Below are 15,188 nucleotides of genomic sequence, written 5' to 3'. Positions count from 1 at the left end.
ACCACCCGGAACAAAATAGGAGCATTCCATCCACGCGCCACAGCAAACACAAGCTGATGTAAACTTCAACAACACCCGCTGTCTTCTTTGAACAAAAAGCAACTGACCAAGCTGTAAACGCTAAAAGGGCCAAGAAAAGTCGTTTCATGCGTCCGAAATGACACGGATGTGTTAGTGGACACACGTGTGCTAAATTCTGCAGCTGTGTTGGTGGTTGCATGGCAGGACGTCAACGAAAAACACCATTCGTCCCCCCGTTTCGGTCTGTCGAGTGAGAGAGCGGTTACCGAAGGCAAACTTCTCCAAATATCCAAAGATAAAAGTGAGTCATACAACAAAGAGTTGGAGGGAAACAACCTCCAACTTGAATCAAAAACGCTAGTACATATAGGCCTATGCCGAATCGATTGACCTCATGCCTGATAGCCTGATAGGTTACAAGTTACCGGTGCCCTCCTTATGAGAACAAAATCCACGTTCGATCAATGTCGGAAGTTATTACGGATGCTCGATGGTATTTTAAAAGGAGTTTTTAGCAGGACCTCTCTGGAACACAGGCCTCCACCACCGGGAACAAAACATGAGTATTCCATGCACGCGCCACAGCAAACATAAGCTGATGTAAACTTTCACAACACCCGCTGTCTTCTTTGAACACAAAGCAACTGACCAAGCTGTAAACGCTAAAAGGGGCCAAGAAACGTCATGTCATGCGTCCGAAATGACACGGATGTGTTAGTGGACACACGTGTGCTAAATTCTACAGCTGTGTTGGTGGTTGCATGGCCGGACGTCAACGAAAAACACCGTTCGTACCTGGGTGTGCTCGAACCACCAACCTTTCGGTTAACAGCCGAACACGCTGTCCGATCGCGCCACAGAGACCTCCGGCGAATGAGTCCATGGGTCAGCTTATAAAATAAAGTAGACCTGGACTTTTCCTGCAATGGCGGGCTCGCTTTCCACGCTGGAAACCGAGACCCCGTTGGGAAGAGAGAGGGCTAATAGATGCGCCCAACGTGGGGCTCGAACCCACGACCCTGAGATTAAGAGTCTCATGCTCTACCGACTGAGCTAGCCGGGCAACTGCGGTGACCTGCTTCGGGCTGGTCGCGGCCATTATCTGTGCCTACATTGCGCCCGTGAAAGGGAGCCTCACATTTCGCACAGGCTTGGCATAGCCTCTTGCGGGTAAAGTCAGGGTTAAGCCTAGAGGTAGGCTTAGAGTGTACTTTGTTTGTTTGAGCCATATCTGTTGTTGGGGGATACAATTTGACCCAGTAGAGCAGGCCAATAAAATGCACAACCCGGAGCTAAAGTTCCGTTTCGGTCTGTCGAGTGAGAGAGCGGTTACCGAAGGCATCCTTCTCCAAATATCCAAAGGCGAAAGTGAGTCATACAACAAAGAGTTGGAGGGAAACAACCTCCAACCGGAAGCAAAAAAGCTAGTACATATAGGCCTATGCCGAATCGATTGACCTGATGCCTGAGAGCCTGATAGGTTACAAGTTACCGGTGCCCTCCTTATGAGAACAAAATCCACGTTCGATCAATGTCGGAAGTTATTACGGATGCTCGATGGTATTTTAAAAGGAGTTTTGAGCAGGACCTCTCTGGAACACAGGCCTCCACCACCGGGAACAAAACATGAGTATTCAATGCACGCGCCACAGCAAACATAAGCTGATGTAAACTTTCACAACACCCGCTGTCTTCTTTGAACACAAAGCAACTGACCAAACTGTAAACGCTAAAAGGGGCCAAGAAACGTCATGTCATGCGTCCGAAATGACACGGATGTGTTAGTGGACACACGTGTGCTAAATTCTGCAGCTGTGTTGGTGGTTGCATGGCCGGACGTCAACGAAAAACACCGTTCGTACCTGGGTGTGCTCGAACCACCAACCTTTCGGTTAACAGCCGAACGCGATGTCCGATTGCGCCACAGAGACCTACGGCTAACCAGTCCATGGGTCAGCTTATAAAAAAAAGCAGACCTGGACTTTTCTGGCAATGGCAGGCTCGCTTTCCACGCTGGAAACCGAGACCCCGTTGGGAAGAGAGAGGGCTAATAGATGCACCCAACGTGGGGCTCGAACCCACGACCCTGAGATTAAGAGTCTCATGCTCTACCGACTGAGCTAGCCGGGCAACTGCGGTAAACTGCTTCGGGCTGGTCGCGGTCTTTATCCGTGCCTAAATTGCGCCCGTGAAAGGGAGCCTCACATTTCGCACAGGCTTGGCATAGCCTCTTGCGGGTAAAGTCAGGGTTAAGCCTAGAGGTAGGCTTAGATTGTACTTTGTTTGTTTGAGCCATATCTGTTGTTGGGGGATACAAATTGACCCAGTAGAGCAGGCCAATAATATGCACAACCCGGAGTTAAAGTTCCGTTTCGGTCTGTCGAGTGAGAGAGCGGTTACCGAAGGCAAACTTCTCCAAATATCCAAAGATAAAAGTGAGTCATACAACAAAGAGTTGGAGGGACACAACCTCCAACTGGAATCAAAAACGCTAGTACATATAGGGCTATGCCGAATCGATTGACCTCATGCCTGATAGCCTGATAGGTTACAAGTTACCGGTGCCCTCCTTATGAGAACAAAATCCACGTTCGATCAATGTCGGAAGTTATTACGGATGCTCGATGGTATTTTAAAAGGAGTTTTGAGCAGGACCTCTCTGGAACACAGGCCTCCACCACCGGGAACAAAACATGAGTATTCCATGCACGCGCCACAGCAAACATAAGCTGATGTAAACTTTCACAACACCCGCTGTCTTCTTTGAACACAAAGCAACTGACCAAGCTGTAAACGCTAAAAGGGGCCAAGAAACGTCGTGTCATGCGTCCGAAATGACACGGATGTGTTAGTGGACACACGTGTGCTAAATTCTGCAGCTGTGTTGGTGGTTGCATGGCCGGACGTCAACGAAAAACACCATTCGTCCCTGGGTGGGCTCGAACCACCAACCTTTTGGTTAACAGCCGAATGCGCTGTCCGATTGCGCCACAGAGACCTAAGGCGAACCAGTCCATGGGTCAGCTTATAAAAAAAAGCAGACCTGGACTTTTCCGGCAATGGCGGGCTCGCTTTCCACGCTGGAAACCGAGACCCCGTTGGGAAGAGAGAGGGCTAATAGATGCGCCCAACGTGGCGCTCGAACCCACGACCCTGAGATTAAGAGTCTCATGCTCTACCGACTGAGCTAGCCGGGCTACTGCGGTGACCTGCTTCAGGCTGGTCGCGGCCATGATCTGTGCCTACATTGCGCCCGTGAAAGGGAGCCTCACATTTCGCACAGGCTTGGCATAGCCTCTTGCGGGTAAAGTCAGGGTTAAGCCTAGAGGTAGGCTTAGAGTGTACTTTGTTTGTTTGAGCCATATCTGTTGTTGGGGGATACAATTTGACCCAGTAGAGCAGGCCAATAAAATGCACAACCCGGAGCTAAAGTTCCGTTTCGGTCTGTCGAGTGAGAGAGCGGTTACCGAAGGCATCCTTCTCCAAATATCCAAAGGCGAAAGTGAGTCATACAACAAAGAGTTGGAGGGACACAACCTCCAACCGGAAGCAAAAACGCTAGTACATATAGGCCTATGCCGAATCGATTGACCTGATGCCTGAGAGCCTGATAGATTACAAGTTACCGGTGCCCTCCTTATGAGAACAAAATCCACGTTCGATCAATATTGGAAGTTATTACGGATGCTCGATGGTGTTTTAAAAGGAGTTTTGAGCAGGTCCTCTCTGGAACACAGGCCTCCACCACCCGGAACAAAACATGAGTATTCCATCCACGCGCCACAGAAAACATAAGCTGATGTAAACTTTCACAACACCCGCTGTCTTCTTTGAACACAAAGCAACTGACCAAGCTGTAAACGCTAAAAGGGGCCAAGAAACGTCTTGTCATGCGTCCGAAATGACACGGATGTGTTAGTGGACACACGTGTGCTAAATTCTGCAGCTGTGTTGGTGGTTGCATGGCCGGACGTCAACGAAAAACACCGTTCGTCCCTGGGTGGGCTCGAACCACCAACCTTTCGGTTAACAGCCGAACGCGCTGTCCGATTGGTTGCATGGCTGGACGACAACGAAAAACACCATTCGTCCCCCCGTTTCGGTCTGTCGAGTGAGGAGCGGTTACCGAAGGCAAACTTCTCCAAATATCCAAAGATAAAAGTGAGTCATACAACAAAGAGTTGGAGGGACACAACCTCCAACTGGAATCAAAAACTCTAGTACATATAGGCCTATGCCGAATCGATTGACCTCATGCCTGATAGCCTGATAGGTTACAAGTTACCGGTGCCCTCCTTATGAGAACAAAATCCACGTTCGATCAATGTCGGAAGTTATTACGGATGCTCAATGGTATTTTAAAAGGAGTTTTGAGCAGGACCTCTCTGGAACACAGGCCTCCACCACCGGAAACAAAACATGAGTATTCCATGCACGCGCCACAGCAAACATAAGCTGATGTAAACTTTCACAACACCCGCTGTCTTCTTTGAACACAAAGCAACTGACCAAGCTGTAAACGCTAAAAGGGGCCAAGAAACGTCGTGTCATGCGTCCGAAATGACACGGATGTGTTAGTGGACACACGTGTGCTAAATTCTGCAGCTGTGTTGGTGGTTGCATGGCCGGACGTCAACGAAAAACACAGTTCGTCCCTGGGTGGGCTCGAACCACCAACCTTTCGGTCAACAGCCGAACGCGCTGTCCGATTGCACCAGACCTACAGCTAACCAGTCCATGGGTCAGCTTATAAAAAAAAGCAGACCTGGACTCCACCACCCGGAACAAAATATGAGCATTCCATCCACGCGCCACAGCAAACATAAGCTGATGTAAACTTCAACAACACCCGCTGTCTTCTTTGAACAAAAAGCAACTGACCAAGCTGTAAACGCTAAAAGGGCCAAGAAAAGTCGTTTCATGCGTCCGAAATGACACGGATGTGTTAGTGGACACACGTGTGCTAAATTCTGCAGCTGTGTTGGTGGTTGCATGGCAGGACGTCAACGAAAAACACCATTCGTCCCCCCGTTTCGGTCTGTCGAGTGAGAGAGCGGTTACCGAAGGCAAACTTCTCCAAATATCCAAAGATAAAAGTGAGTCATACAACAAAGAGTTGGAGGGACACAACCTCCAACTTGAATCAAAAACGCTAGTACATATAGGCCTATGCCGAATCGATTGACCTCATGCCTGATAGCCTGATAGGTTACAAGTTACCGGTGCCCTCCTTATGAGAACAAAATCCACGTTCGATCAATGTCGGAAGTTATTACGGATGCTCGATGGTATTTTAAAAGGAGTTTTGAGCAGGACCTCTCTGGAACACAGGCCTCCACCACCGGGAACAAAACATGTGTTGTGGGTTGCATGGCCGGACGTCAACGAAAAACACAGTTCGTCCCTGGGTGGGCTCGAACAACCAACCTTTCGGTCAACAGCCGAACGCGCTGTCCGATTGCACCAGACCTACAGCTAACCAGTCCATGGGTCAGCTTATAAAAAAAAGCAGACCTGGACTCCACCACCCGGAACAAAATATGAGCATTCCATCCACGCGCCACAGCAAGCATAAGCTGATGTAAACACAGCAAACATAAGCTGAGTTGGAGGGACACAACCTCCAACTTGAATCAAAAACGCTAGTACATATAGGCCTATGCCAAATCGATTGACCTCATGCCTGATAGCCTGATAGGTTACAAGTTACCGGTGCCCTCCTTATGAGAACAAAATCCACGTTCGATCAATGTCGGAAGTTATTACGGATGCTCGATGGTATTTTAAAAGGAGTTTTGAGCAGGACCTCTCTGGAACACAGGCCTCCACCACCGGGAACAAAACAGCTGTGTTGGTGGTTGCATGGCCGGACGTCAACGAAAAACACAGTTCGTCCCTGGGTGGGCTCGAACCACCAACCTTTCGGTCAACAGCCAAACGCGTTGTCCGATTGCACCAGACCTACAGCTAACCAGTCCATGGGTCAGCTTATAAAAAAAAGCAGACCTGGACTCCACCACCCGGAACAAAATAGGAGCATTCCATCCACGCGCCACAGCAAACATAAGCTGATGTAAACTTCAACAACACCCGCTGTCTTCTTTGAACAAAAAGCAACTGACCAAGCTGTAAACGCTAAAAGGGCCAAGAAAAGTCGTTTCATGCGTCCGAAATGACACGGATGTGTTAGTGGACACACGTGTGCTAAATTCTGCAGCTGTGTTGGTGGTTGCATGGCAGGACGTCAACGAAAAACACCATTCGTCCCCCCGTTTCGGTCTGTCGAGTGAGAGAGCGGTTACCGAAGGCAAACTTCTCCAAATATCCAAAGATAAAAGTGAGTCATACAACAAAGAGTTGGAGGGACACAACCTCCAACTTGAATCAAAAACGCTAGTACATATAGGCCTATGCCGAATCGATTGACCTCATGCCTGATAGCCTGATAGGTTACAAGTTACCGGTGCCCTCCTTATGAGAACAAAATCCACGTTCGATCAATGTCGGAAGTTATTACGGATGCTCGATGGTATTTTAAAAGGAGTTTTGAGCAGGACCTCTCTGGAACACAGGCCTCCACCACCGGGAACAAAACATGAGTATTCCATGCACGCGCCACAGCAAACATAAGCTGATGTAAACTTTCACAACACCCGCTGTCTTCTTTGAACACAAAGCAACTGACCAAGCTGTAAACGCTAAAAGGGGCCAAGAAACGTCATGTCATGCGTCCGAAATGACACGGATGTGTTAGTGGACACACGTGTGCTAAATTCTGCAGCTGTGTTGGTGGTTGCATGGCCGGACGTCAACGAAAAACACCGTTCGTACCTGGGTGTGCTCGAACCACCAACCTTTCGGTTAACAGCCGAACACGCTGTCCGATCGCGCCACAGAGACCTCCGGCGAATGAGTCCATGGGTCAGCTTATAAAATAAAGTAGACCTGGACTTTTCCTGCAATGGCGGGCTCGCTTTCCACGCTGGAAACCGAGACCCCGTTGGGAAGAGAGAGGGCTAATAGATGCGCCCAACGTGGGGCTCGAACCCACGACCCTGAGATTAAGAGTCTCATGCTCTACCGACTGAGCTAGCCGGGCAACTGCGGTGACCTGCTTCGGGCTGGTCGCGGCCATTATCTGTGCCTACATTGCGCCCGTGAAAGGGAGCCTCACATTTCGCACAGGCTTGGCATAGCCTCTTGCGGGTAAAGTCAGGGTTAAGCCTAGAGGTAGGCTTAGAGTGTACTTTGTTTGTTTGAGCCATATCTGTTGTTGGGGGATACAATTTGACCCAGTAGAGCAGGCCAATAAAATGCACAACCCGGAGCTAAAGTTCCGTTTCGGTCTGTCGAGTGAGAGAGCGGTTACCGAAGGCATCCTTCTCCAAATATCCAAAGGCGAAAGTGAGTCATACAACAAAGAGTTGGAGGGACACAACCTCCAACCGGAAGCAAAAAAGCTAGTACATATAGGCCTATGCCGAATCGATTGACCTGATGCCTGAGAGCCTGATAGGTTACAAGTTACCGGTGCCCTTCTTATGAGAACAAAATCCACGTTCGATCAATGTCGGAAGTTATTACGGATGCTCGATGGTATTTTAAAAGGAGTTTTGAGCAGGACCTCTCTGGAACACAGGCCTCCACCACCGGGAACAAAACATGAGTATTCCATGCACGCGCCACAGCAAACATAAGCTGATGTAAACTTTCACAACACCCGCTGTCTTCTTTGAACACAAAGCAACTGACCAAGCTGTAAACGCTAAAAGGGGCCAAGAAACGTCATGTCATGCGTCCGAAATGACACGGATGTGTTAGTGGACACACGTTTGCTAAATTCTGCAGCTGTGTTGGTGGTTGCATGGCCGGACGTCAACGAAAAACACCGTTCGTACCTGGGTGTGCTCGAACCACCAACCTTTCGGTTAACAGCCGAACACGCTGTCCGATCGCGCCACAGAGACCTCCGGCGAATGAGTCCATGGGTCAGCTTATAAAATAAAGTAGACCTGGACTTTTCCTGCAATGGCGGGCTCGCTTTCCACGCTGGAAACCGAGACCCCGTTGGGAAGAGAGAGGGCTAATAGATGCGCCCAACGTGGGGCTCGAACCCACGACCCTGAGATTAAGAGTCTCATGCTCTACCGACTGAGCTAGCCGGGCAACTGCGGTGACCTGCTTCGGGCTGGTCGCAGCCATTATCTGTGCCTACATTGCGCCCGTGAAAGGGAGCCTCACATTTCGCACAGGCTTGGCATAGCCTCTTGCGGGTAAAGTCAGGGTTAAGCCTAGAGGTAGGCTTAGAGTGTACTTTGTTTGTTTGAGCCATATCTGTTGTTGGGGGATACAATTTGACCCAGTAGAGCAGGCCAATAAAATGCACAACCCGGAGCTAAAGTTCCGTTTCGGTCTGTCGAGTGAGAGAGCGGTTACCGAAGGCATCCTTCTCCAAATATCCAAAGGCGAAAGTGAGTCATACAACAAAGAGTTGGAGGGACACAACCTCCAACCGGAAGCAAAAAAGCTAGTACATATAGGCCTATGCCGAATCGATTGACCTGATGCCTGAGAGCCTGATAGGTTACAAGTTACCGGTGCCCTCCTTATGAGAACAAAATCCACGTTCGATCAATATTGGAAGTTATTACGGATGCTCGATGGTGTTTTAAAAGGAGTTTTGAGCAGGTCCTCTCTGGAACACAGGCCTCCACCACCCGGAACAAAACATGAGTATTCCATCCACGCACCACAGCAAACATAAGCTGATGTAAACTTTCACAACAACCGCTGTCTTCTTTGAACACAAAGCAACTGACCAAGCTGTAAACGCTAAAAGGGGCCAAGAAACGTCTTGTCATGCGTCCGAAATGACACGGATGTGTTAGTGGACACACGTGTGCTAAACTCTGCAGCTGTGTTGGTGGTTGCATGGCAGGACGTCAACGAAAATCACCATTCATCCCTGGGTGTGCTCGAACCACCAACCTTTCGGTTAACAGCCGAACGTGCTGCGCGATTGCGCCACAGAGACCTACGGCGAGCCAGTCCATGGGTCAGCTTATAAAAAAAAGCAGACCTGGACTTTTCTGGCAATGGCAGACTCGCTTTCCACGCTGGAAACCGAGACCCCGTTGGGAAGAGAGAAGGCCTGATAGGTTACAAGTTACCGGTGCCCTCTTTATGAGAACGAAATCCACGTTCGATCAATGTCGGAAGTTATTACGGATGCTCGATGGTGTTTTAAAAGGAGTTTTGAGCAGGACCTCTCTGGAACACAGGCCTCCACCACCCGGAACAAAATATGAGCATTCCATCCACGCGCCACAGCAAACATAAGCTGATGTAAACTTTCACAACACCCACTGTCTTCTTTGAACAAAAAGCAACTGACCAAGCTGTAAACGCTAAAAGGGCCAAGAAACGTCGTTTCATGCGTCCGAAATGACACGGATGTGTTAGTGGACACACGTGTGCTAAATTCTGCAGCTGTGTTGGTGGTTGCATGGCAGGACGACAACGAAAAACACCATTCGCCCCCCCGTTTCGGTCTGTCGAGTGAGAGAGCGGTTACCGAAGGCAAACTTCTCCAAATATCCAAAGATAAAAGTGAGTCATACAACAAAGAGTTGGAGGGACACAACCTCCAACTGGAATCAAAAACGCTAGTACATATAGGCCTATGCCGAATCGATTGACCTCATGCCTGATAGCCTGATAGGTTACAAGTTACCGGTGCCCTCCTTATGAGAACAAAATCCACGTTCGATCAATGTCGGAAGTTATTACGGATGCTCGATGGTATTTTAAAAGGAGTTTTGAGCAGGACCTCTCTGGAACACAGGCCTCCACCACCGGGAACAAAACATGAGTATTCCATGTACGCGCCACAGCAAACATAAGCTGATGTAAACTTTCACAACACCCGCTGTCTTCTTTGAACACAAAGCAACTGACCAAGCTGTAAACGCTAAAAGGGGCCAAGAAACGTCGTGTCATGCGTCCGAAATGACACGGATGTGTTAGTGGACACACGTGTGCTAAATTCTGCAGCTGTGTTGGTGGTTGCACGGCCGGACGTCAACGAAAAACACAGTTCGTCCCTGGGTGGGCTCGAACCACCAACCTTTCGGTTAACAGCCGAACGCGCTGTCCGATTGCGCCACAGAGACCTACGGCGAACCAGTCCATGGGTCAGCTTATAAAAAAAAGCAGACCTGGACTTTTCCGGCAATGGCGGGCTCGCTTTCCACGCTGGAAACCGAGACCCCGTTGGGAAGAGAGAGGGCTAATAGATGCACCCAACGTGGGGCTCGAGCCCACGACCCTGAGATTAAGAGTCTCATGCTCTACCAACTGAGCTAGCCGGGCAACTGCGGTGAATCTGCTTCGGGCTGGTCGCGGTCGTTATCCGTGCCTAAATTGCGCCCGTGAAAGGGAGCCTCACATTTCGCACAGGCTTGGCATAGCCTCTTGCGGGTAAAGTCAGGGTTAAGCCTAGAGGTAGGCTTAGATTGTACTTTGTTTGTTTGAGCCATATCTGTTGTTGGGGGATACAATTTGACCCAGTAGAGCAGGCCAATAATATGCACAACCCGGAGCTAAAGTTCCGTTTCGGTCTGTCGAGTGAGAGAGCGGTTACCGAAGGCATCCTTCTCCAAATATCCAAAGGCGAAAGTGAGTCATACAACAAAGAGTTGGAGGGACACAACCTCCAACCGGAAGCAAAAACGCTAGTACATATAGGCCTATGCCGAATCGATTGACCTGATGCCTGAGAGCCTGATAGGTTACAAGTTACCGGTGCCCTCCTTATGAGAACAAAATCCACGTTCGATCAATATTGGAAGTTATTACGGATGCTCGATGGTGTTTTAAAAGGAGTTTTGAGCAGGACCTCTCTGGAACACAGGCCTCCACCACCCGGAACAAAATATGAGCATTCCATCCACGCGCCACAGCAAACATAAGCTGATGTAAACTTCAACAACACCCGCTGTCTTCTTTGAACAAAAAGCAACTGACCAAGCTGTAAACGCTAAAAGGGCCAAGAAAAGTCGTTTCATGCGTCCGAAATGACACGGATGTGTTAGTGGACACACGTGTGCTAAATTCTGCAGCTGTGTTGGTGGTTGCATGGCCGGACGTCAACGAAAAACACTGTTCGTCCCTGGGTGGGCTCGAACCACAAACCTTTCGGTTAACAGCCGAATGCGCTGTCCGATTGCGCCACAGAGACCTACGGCTAACCAGTCAATGGGTCAGCTTATAAAAAGAAGCAGACCTGGACTTTTCTGGCAATGGCAGGCTCGCTTTCCACGCTGGAAACCGAGACCCCGTTGGGAAGAGAGAGGGCTAATAGATGCGCCCAACGTGGGGCTCGAACCCACGACCCTGAGATTAAGAGTCTCATGCTCTACCGACTGAGCTAGCCGGGCAACTGCGGTAAACTGCTTCGGGCTGGTCGCGGTCTTTATCTGTGCCTAAATTGCGCCCGTGAAAGGGAGCCTCACATTTCGCACAGGCTTGGCAGAGCCTCTTGCGGGTAAAGTCAGGGTTAAGCCTAGAGGTAGGCTTAGATTGTACTTTGTTTGTTTGAGCCATATCTGTTGTTGGGGGATACAAATTGACCCAGTAGAGCAGGCCAATAATATGCACAACCCGGAGTTAAAGTTCCGTTTCGGTCTGTCGAGTGAGAGAGCGGTTACCGAAGGCAAACTTCTCCAAATATCCAAAGATAAAAGTGAGTCATACAACAAAGAGTTGGAGGGACACAACCTCCAACTGGAATCAAAAACGCTAGTACATATAGGGCTATGCCGAATCGATTGACCTCATGCCTGAGAGCCTGATAGGTTACAAGTTACCGGTGCCCTCTTTATGAGAACGAAATCCACGTTCGATCAATGTCGGAAGTTATTACGGATGCTCGATGGTGTTTTAAAAGGAGTTTTGAGCAGGACCACTCTGGAACACAGGCCTCCACCACCCGGAACAAAATATGAGCATTCCATCCACGCGCCACAGAAAACATAAGCTGATGTAAACTTTCACAACACCCACTGTCTTCTTTGAACAAAAAGCAACTGAACAAGCTGTAAACGCTAAAAGGGCCAAGAAACGTCGTTTCATGCGTCCGAAATGACACGGATGTGTTAGTGGACACACGTGTGCTAAATTCTGCAGCTGTGTTGGTGGTTGCATGGCAGGACGTCAACGAAAAACACCATTCGTCCCCCCGTTTCGGTCTGTCGAGTGAGAGAGCGGTTACCGAAGGCAAACTTCTCCAAATATCCAAAGATATAAGTGAGTCATACAACAAAGAGTTGGAGGGACACAACCTCCAACTGGAATCAAAAACGCTAGTACATATAGGCCTATGCCGAATCGATTGACCTCATGCCTGATAGCCTGATAGGTTACAAGTTACCGGTGCCCTCCTTATGAGAACAAAATCCACGTTCGATCAATGTCGGAAGTTATTAAGGATGCTCGATGGTATTTTAAAAGGAGTTTTGAGCAGGACCTCTCTGGAACACAGGCCTCCACCACCGGGAACAAAACATGAGTATTCCATGCACGCGCCACAGCAAACATAAGCTGATGTAAACTTTCACAACACCCGCTGTCTTCTTTGAACACAAAGCAACTGACCAAGCTGTAAACGCTAAAAGGGGCCAAGAAACGTTGTGTCATGCGTCCGAAATGACACGGATGTGTTAGTGGACACACGTGTGCTAAATTCTGCAGCTGTGTTGGTGGTTGCATGGCCGGACGTCAACGAAAAACACCGTTCGTCCCTGGGTGGGCTCGAACCACCAACCTTTCGGTTAACAGCCGAACGCGCTGTCCGATTGCGCCACAGAGACCTACGGCTAACCAGTCCATGGGTCAGCTTATAAAAAAAAGCAGACCTGGACTTTTCTGGCAATGGCAGGCTCGCTTTCCACGCTGGAAACCGAGACCCCGTTGGGAAGAGAGAGGGCTAATAGATGCGCCCAACGTGGGGCTCGAACCCACGACCCTGAGATTAAGAGTCTCATGCTCTACCGACTGAGCTAGCCGGGCAACTGCGGTAAACTGCTTCGGGCTGGTCGCGGTCTTTATCCGTGCCTAAATTGCGCCCGTGAAAGGGAGCCTCACATTTCGCACAGGCTTGGCATAGCCTCTTGCGGGTAAAGTCAGGGTTAAGCCTAGAGGTAGGCTTAGATTGTACTTTGTTTGTTTGAGCCATATCTGTTGTTGGGGGATACAAATTGACCCAGTAGAGCAGGCCAATAATATGCACAACCCGGAGTTAAAGTTCCGTTTCGGTCTGTCGAGTGAGAGAGCGGTTACCGAAGGCAAACTTCTCCAAATATCCAAAGATAAAAGTGAGTCATACAACAAAGAGTTGGAGGGACACAACCTCCAACTTGAATCAAAAACGCTAGTACATATAGGCCTATGCCGAATCGATTGACCTCATGCCTGATAGCCTGATAGGTTACAAGTTACCGGTGCCCTCCTTATGAGAACAAAATCCACGTTCGATCAATGTCGGAAGTTATTACGGATGCTCGATGGTATTTTAAAAGGAGTTTTGAGCAGGACCTCTCTGGAACACAGGCCTCCACCACCGGGAACAAAACATGAGTATTCCATGCACGCGCCACAGCAAACATAAGCTGATGTAAACTTTCACAACACCCGCTGTCTTCTTTGAACACAAAGCAACTGACCAAGCTGTAAACGCTAAAAGGGGAAAAGAAACGTCATGTCATGCGTCCGAAATGACACGGATGTGTTAGTGGACACACGTGTGCTAAATTCTGCAGCTGTGTTGGTGGTTGCATGGCAGGACATCAACGAAAAACACCATTCGTCCCTGGGTGGGCTCGAACCACCAACCTTTCGGTTAACAGCCGAACGCGCTGTCCGATCGCGCCACAGAGACCTCCGGCGAATGAGTCCATGGGTCAGCTTATAAAATAAAGTAGACCTGGACTTTTCCTGCAATGGCGGGCTCGCTTTCCACGCTGGAAACCGAGACCCCGTTGGGAAGAGAGAGGGCTAATAGATGCGCCTAACGTGGGGCTCGAACCCACGACCCTGAGATTAAGAGTCTCATGCTCTACCGACTGAGCTAGCCGGGCAACTGCGGTGACCTACTTCGGGCTGGTCGCGGCCATTATCTGTGCCTACATTGCGCCCGTGAAAGGGAGCCTCACATTTCGCACAGGCTTGGCATAGCCTCTTGCGGGTAAAGTCAGGGTTAAGCCTAGAGGTAGGCTTAGAGTGTACTTTGTTTGTTTGAGCCATATCTGTTGTTGGGGGATACAATTTGACCCAGTAGAGCAGGCCAATAAAATGCACAACCCGGAGCTAAAGTTCCGTTTCGGTCTGTCGAGTGAGAGAGCGGTTACCGAAGGCATCCTTCTCCAAATATCCAAAGGCGAAAGTGAGTCATACAACAAAGAGTTGGAGGGACACAACCTCCAACCGGAAGCAAAAAAGCTAGTACATATAGGCCTATGCCGAATCGATTGACCTGATGCCTGAGAGCCTGATAGGTTACAAGTTACCGGTGCCCTCCTTATGAGAACAAAATCCACGTTCGATCAATATTGGAAGTTATTACGGATGCTCGATGGTGTTTTAAAAGGAGTTTTGAGCAGGTCCTCTCTGGAACACAGGCCTCCACCACCCGGAACAAAACATGAGTATTCCATCCACGCACCACAGCAAACATAAGCTGATGTAAACTTTCACAACAACCGCTGTCTTCTTTGAACACAAAGCAACTGACCAAGCTGTAAACGCTAAAAGGGGCCAAGAAACGTCTTGTCATGCGTCCGAAATGACACGGATGTGTTAGTGGACACACGTGTGCTAAACTCTGCAGCTGTGTTGGTGGTTGCATGGCAGGACGTCAACGAAAATCACCATTCATCCCTGGGTGTGCTCGAACCACCAACCTTTCGGTTAACAGCCGAACGTGCTGCGCGATTGCGCCACAGAGACCTACGGCGAGCCAGTCCATGGGTCAGCTTATAAAAAAAAGCAGACCTGGACTTTTCTGGCAATTGCAGACTCGCTTTCCACGCTGGAAACCGAGACCCCGTTGGGAAGAGAGAAGGCCTGATAGGTTACAAGTTACCGGTGCCCTCTTTATGAGAACGAAATCC

The 15,188-nt window shown here is 49.4% G+C and overlaps 14 non-coding genes across 14 annotated transcripts; all 14 read right to left on the bottom strand.

The window, feature by feature from the left end:
* Positions 1–1,011: 1,011 nt before the first annotated feature.
* Positions 1,012–1,084, bottom strand: trnak-cuu (transfer RNA lysine (anticodon CUU)). The gene has a single exon. It is a non-coding gene; the product is annotated as a tRNA-Lys (tRNA).
* A 994-nt stretch (positions 1,085–2,078) lies between these two features.
* Positions 2,079–2,151, bottom strand: trnak-cuu (transfer RNA lysine (anticodon CUU)). The gene has a single exon. It is a non-coding gene; the product is annotated as a tRNA-Lys (tRNA).
* Positions 2,152–2,945: 794 nt separating this feature from the next.
* Positions 2,946–3,019, bottom strand: trnan-guu (transfer RNA asparagine (anticodon GUU)). Its single transcript has one exon. It is a non-coding gene; the product is annotated as a tRNA-Asn (tRNA).
* A 126-nt stretch (positions 3,020–3,145) lies between these two features.
* Positions 3,146–3,218, bottom strand: trnak-cuu (transfer RNA lysine (anticodon CUU)). Its single transcript has one exon. It is a non-coding gene; the product is annotated as a tRNA-Lys (tRNA).
* A 3,829-nt stretch (positions 3,219–7,047) lies between these two features.
* Positions 7,048–7,120, bottom strand: trnak-cuu (transfer RNA lysine (anticodon CUU)). Its single transcript has one exon. It is a non-coding gene; the product is annotated as a tRNA-Lys (tRNA).
* Positions 7,121–8,114: 994 nt separating this feature from the next.
* On the bottom strand, positions 8,115–8,187 carry trnak-cuu (transfer RNA lysine (anticodon CUU)). Its single transcript has one exon. It is a non-coding gene; the product is annotated as a tRNA-Lys (tRNA).
* Positions 8,188–10,119: 1,932 nt separating this feature from the next.
* Positions 10,120–10,193, bottom strand: trnan-guu (transfer RNA asparagine (anticodon GUU)). The gene has a single exon. It is a non-coding gene; the product is annotated as a tRNA-Asn (tRNA).
* A 126-nt stretch (positions 10,194–10,319) lies between these two features.
* On the bottom strand, positions 10,320–10,392 carry trnak-cuu (transfer RNA lysine (anticodon CUU)). The gene has a single exon. It is a non-coding gene; the product is annotated as a tRNA-Lys (tRNA).
* A 794-nt stretch (positions 10,393–11,186) lies between these two features.
* On the bottom strand, positions 11,187–11,260 carry trnan-guu (transfer RNA asparagine (anticodon GUU)). The gene has a single exon. It is a non-coding gene; the product is annotated as a tRNA-Asn (tRNA).
* A 126-nt stretch (positions 11,261–11,386) lies between these two features.
* On the bottom strand, positions 11,387–11,459 carry trnak-cuu (transfer RNA lysine (anticodon CUU)). Its single transcript has one exon. It is a non-coding gene; the product is annotated as a tRNA-Lys (tRNA).
* Positions 11,460–12,816: 1,357 nt separating this feature from the next.
* trnan-guu (transfer RNA asparagine (anticodon GUU)) lies at positions 12,817–12,890 on the bottom strand. The gene has a single exon. It is a non-coding gene; the product is annotated as a tRNA-Asn (tRNA).
* A 126-nt stretch (positions 12,891–13,016) lies between these two features.
* trnak-cuu (transfer RNA lysine (anticodon CUU)) lies at positions 13,017–13,089 on the bottom strand. Its single transcript has one exon. It is a non-coding gene; the product is annotated as a tRNA-Lys (tRNA).
* A 794-nt stretch (positions 13,090–13,883) lies between these two features.
* trnan-guu (transfer RNA asparagine (anticodon GUU)) lies at positions 13,884–13,957 on the bottom strand. Its single transcript has one exon. It is a non-coding gene; the product is annotated as a tRNA-Asn (tRNA).
* A 126-nt stretch (positions 13,958–14,083) lies between these two features.
* On the bottom strand, positions 14,084–14,156 carry trnak-cuu (transfer RNA lysine (anticodon CUU)). The gene has a single exon. It is a non-coding gene; the product is annotated as a tRNA-Lys (tRNA).
* Between the last annotated feature and the right edge of the window lie 1,032 nt (positions 14,157–15,188).

This window comes from Siphateles boraxobius, unplaced genomic scaffold (assembly GCF_051911475.1).
Source record: "Siphateles boraxobius isolate OS27281-9 unplaced genomic scaffold, OSU_SipBor_1 61, whole genome shotgun sequence".
NCBI classification, from domain to species: Eukaryota; Metazoa; Chordata; class Actinopteri; order Cypriniformes; family Leuciscidae; genus Siphateles; species Siphateles boraxobius.
Note: the sequence above shows the minus strand (reverse complement) of the source record. Positions and strands in the feature narration are given on the sequence as shown.